The following is a 5000-nucleotide window of genomic DNA, read 5'->3' on the forward strand; positions in this document are numbered from 1 at the left end:
TTGCAGAGGTGACACTTATGTTGATATATGTTGAAAGCTCCAGTATATTATGAAAGAGCCCCCGGTACTGGATCAGGCCCGTGCAAGCGAGTTCTGGATTCCTGGACCGCGGCTTGTGGTTCTGAAGTTGTTTGTGCACGCGGTGGGTAAATGTAGAATGGTGAGGCTGGTGTGGTGAAGTGTGTTGTGTGGATGGAATGGTGACAGGATGGTGGTGGTAGTTGTGGTGGTAGTATTGGTAGTGGAGGCAGTGTGGTAGTAGAGGAAGTGGAGATAGTGTGATAGTAGTAGTATTTAAAGTAGTGATAGTGCTGGTGATGATAGTAGAGATGTTGATGGTACGGTGATGGTAATTGAAGTAGTGATAGTTGAAGTAGTAGTAGTAGTAGTAGTAGTAGTAGTAGTAGTAGTAGTAGTAGTAGTAGTAGTAGTAGTAGTAGTAGTAGTAGTAGTAGTAGTAGTTGTAGCAGCAGCAGCAGCAGCAGCAGCAGCAGCAGCAGTAGTAGTAGTAGTAGTAGTAGTAGTAGTAGTAGTAGTAGTAGTAGTAGTAGTAGTGTTAGAGTGGTAATGGCGGAGGTAGTGGTGATAGCAGAGGTGTTGGTGGTGATCCAAGTGGTGCCAATGACTTTGATGGAGTTGGTGTTAGTGGGGGCCTTACTGGTGACAACAAAAAGTAGTTTTGTTTTCTTGCTCTGTTTTTCATCTTACACCTAATACATCTCAGTCTCATGGTGGGTACAGTAGTGATGATGTTTATCTAGCTATTCATAGTTACAGTGATGGCAATGGTTATATTATTGGTGATAATGGTACTATAAATCAACCAAAGTAATGTTGGTGATGATAGTGACGGTGCTTGTAGTGGTGGTGATAGTTATAGTAAAGATGGTGTTTAAAATTGTGGCGATGATAGTGATGTTAGTTTTAGTAGCGCTCACGGTGATAATGTATGCTTTGATAGTAGATGATAGTTGTGGAAGTAATGTGTTGTAGTGATAATGGAAGTTGCTGTGGTGGTAGTGGTAGTGGTTGTGGTTGTGGTGGTTGTGATTGTGGTTGTAGTGATAATGCTTCTTTTGGTATTATCCATATTGGTATAATTATCTTGTAATAATGATAATGGAAACTTGTGCGGTGGTGGTGGTAGTGGTGGTAGATGGTAGTGGTGGTAGTGATGGTAGATGGTAAAGGTGGTAGTGGTGGAAGGGGTGGTAGTGGTTGTAACGCCTGGTAGTGGTATACAAGCCAATGCTCCCGTTGGTATTTGTGTTGGTGAGATTTATTTTGGTCGTTGATGTAGTGGCGTTTCTTGCTGCATTCATTATCATCGCTGTTCCTGTTGTTGTTGCTCTAGGTAGAAGACACAGTTGTTTTTATCTGAGTGAGGTGATGACTGTGTTATCTTTGGTGATAATATTTGAATGGTGACAGTGGTGTTAATCGTGAAATAGACAGAGGAAGAAGTGGTGAGAAAGGGACATTGGAGGTGGTGGAAATGGTGGAAATGGTGGTGGTGGAAGGGTCTGGAGGAAGAGGTGATGGTGTAGTTGGCTAAGGGAATAGTGGAGGTGATAGTGATAGAAACGGTGGTGGTAGAAATGGTGTTAGAAGAGGTGATGAGTGAGTATATAGAGGTGATCAAGACGAAGATGATAGTGGGAAAAGTGGAGTTGGTTGTGGTGGGCAGTGACGGTGAAAGAATTTATGGTAATCGTGGTGATGGATATAGTACTATTGGTACTACGAGTACTATCCAACATGTTGGCAATGATGGTGACGGTGTTGATGTGAGATTTCCAACGTTTTGTATCATACGTATGAAAGGCGCACGAACCGTCAACACCTGCAAGTACTTTGTTTGCGAGGAATGTCCTTGTTTTGCAAAAAGACAGTTCCTGCTCTGCAAGCAGAGTGTGCTTGTTTGGCAAGAAATATGCTTGTATTACAGGGATTGGACCTGTTTTCGGGGCCGGGCTGTCAGCAAAATATTATTTCTTATTTATATATTAGCGGCGCTGAAAGCTGCTATAAGAATAATCTCAAAATCATATGGAACTTACCTCACTATCTCTCCGTTTCAAGACGCTGCATTAATTCCTCTGTAAAGACAAAAGACAGATAAGAATTAAATCAAGATAAATTCGTTTTACGAGTATGTTTGAGGAAAACAGAATGAGGGAGGGGTGGGTGTGATATATTCCCTTTGATCCCTTACATTACGGACACTAAACCACCACGCTAATCTGTCAAGGAAGCAAGGGCCAATGGGCGACAGCGGGGACATAAACCATATCCGGGGAAGAGCTTACTACCCTCTTGACAATGCACCAACACCGCCTTCAGTCCCGTCAGGAGAAGGAAGAATGAGGGGAAAAGAATCGCGTCGAGTAACTCCTGAGCCAAGTCTAGCCTAAGATAAGGAAGTGAATTTGCTTTGCCGCCCGATAATGTTAATAAATATGCAGCCGAGTCCGCGGAGAGTCTTGGCCCCGGACCCCCGTTCATGCATGCCAGGCACGTCCTCCTCGTACGTTAAAGGCAGTATGTACCCTTCACTTCCTTATCTACCTCCTGAATTCCGTACCCCCCAAGCACTACGCCTTCCTGCCTCTCTCCTTCTTCTCCTTCTCCTTCTCCTTCTCCTTCTTCTTCTTCTCTTCTCACAGACATCTCTCCCTTTCCTCAACATCACCGAACGCGTCACCAGCACCGGGTGACCAATGACCTCTGGTTCTTCTTCTTCTACACTCCAGAAACTCTGGCAGAAGTCTCCGGTTAGCCCTTCTTCCTGTCTGGCCATGTTCTCTTTTTTTCCTCTTCTTTACTTTGTTTTCAACCTCTTAAAATTCCTCAAATTTGCTCTTTATTCCAGACACCATGGACACTTCATATGCGTTCTTCTTTCTTCTTTTTCTTTGCAACAAGTCCTCAGTTTTCTGACTTATTGAACCTTTTGAAAGTTACATCGTATTACTAACATCTTAAACGTTTCATACACTGCATTCTTTCAGTCTCTGATTCATGGAACTCATCCCTTGCTTTCAACAAACAAGACACATCTTATTTGTGTCTTCTTCTTCATCGATTTCTCAGTCTGTGCTATTATTTTTTTCCTCCTTAGAATCATTTAAAGCCATTCTTCGTTTCGTAGAAGAAATGATGGGCAGTCTACACCAGGAGGCGCTGAGTAGTTGCGGCCGAAGCCGTCAACTTTGCCCTATGTGCTTGGACTATTGGGGCAGATATCATCTACTGCTGGGAATCAGAGAGAAGCGAGGGCCTCGAACACAGAGCTATGCAAATGCGAGACCAGCACGCTTTCGTTTACGCTCACCACCAGTGTACAAGTCTCCAAGACACTTCATACAAGTGTTCTACTCTCTTTTTTGATAAGTCTTTGTTTAGTTTTCTGTTTTCAAGTGATGGCATATTCTCTGCTACCCCCAATTCCTTAGACAATTTATCTGTTTATTGATTTGTTTGTTTATTAAAGTTTATTTATTTGCTTATTTATTCTTTTGTGGTCTCAACTTATTTAACATTTTCTCCACTCCCCAGGAGGTTCTTCCTTTCGTTCAAATCAATACGTTTTATCACAGAAGTGTACCAAAGTTGTCTGTTTACTTGTCCACTATGGAAGGATTTTCTTCTGTTGAGTCTATCTGTTCGATCAATAGCCAGAATTCGACTCTATATTGTACAATTGGTAACATAAGGTTCTCAATATTTGCTGGTATACAGTAAAGATATTTGTCAAAAAAATAGTAGAAACAAATAATTTCATTAATGAATAAATTAATGATTAAATCAATAGATAAACAAGTAAAGAATAGACAAGTGAATAAAATGAAATATGTGAATAGATTAACAACCAACCAGGGACACAAATGAACAAATAAACGCAAATTTCGTGGTACTTAGTCTTAAGAAAAAAAAAAAAAAAAAAGTACGGCTTGTTTTACCAAGGCTCTTTAATTGATATCATGTAAACCAAAACCCTTATGATCCTTCTACACGCCAGCAAAACCATCGAAGAACTTGTTATACCAACTGTACATCACCGTGACGAGCCCGGGTTGCTTTCTCACTCCGATGACACTATAGGTGTGTGTGTATGTGTGTGTGTGTGTGTATGTGTGTGTGTGTGTGTGTGTGTGTGTGTGTGTGTGTGTGTGTGTGTGTGTGTGTGTGTGTGTGTGTGTGTGTGTGTGTGTGTGTGTGTGTGTGTGTGTGTGTGTGTGTGTGTGCGTGCGGTCCGTTTCAGTCCTAGACGGCTAAAATCGTGCTCAGAGTCGAGACTCACCGAATGGACCCAAAACCGGTTTACCGCTTAGTCGAGCATGATTGAGGGTCTGGGCAGGAAACATCATTCATTTTACGGCACGAGAGGTGGTTCGTAGCCAGTGCTTCTATCCAGGTAGACAATGTCGCGCGCCGAGATGGTGTAGTGGAAGAGGTGGCAAAAGAGATTTTTTAAGAAAAATAGAGGTTAGTAGGAGTTGAAAGTAATCGGGATTTTTTTTTTTTTTTTTTTTTTTTTGAGTTGGAGATTTGTCTGAATGGGAACTGGTCTGGAGACATCAGATATTTATTACCCTGAATTGTACAAACTCGAACTGATTACTCTACAAGCAACCCACAAGCGAGATCTCAGTTGTGAAGGAAAGAAGACTACAGAAGCTGAGGTCTTCTGTTTACTGGGAAGACATACCAGACGGAAGGAACTTGTGATTGCGGCAAAGAGTCTTGAAGTACTCTTAGAATGGGCAAATAGATTGGGGGAGGGAGGAGGCGGAGGAGGAAGGGAGAGAAGGGGGATGAAGAGGATAGTAGTAGGAAGAGGAGGAGGGGGTGTGGAAGAAAAAGAGTGAAGAGGAGAGGAAAAAAAGAGGATTAGTTGGGTAAGGGGTAGGAGGAGGAAGAGGACAGAATGAGGAGAGAGGGAGAAGGAGGATGAGGATGAGGAGGATATGAGGGAGTAGGAGAAGGATAGGAAGAAG

This window comes from Oratosquilla oratoria, chromosome 3 (assembly GCF_046742065.1).
Source record: "Oratosquilla oratoria isolate Oo_2021 chromosome 3, ASM4674206v1, whole genome shotgun sequence".
Taxonomy (NCBI): Eukaryota; Metazoa; Arthropoda; class Malacostraca; order Stomatopoda; family Squillidae; genus Oratosquilla; species Oratosquilla oratoria.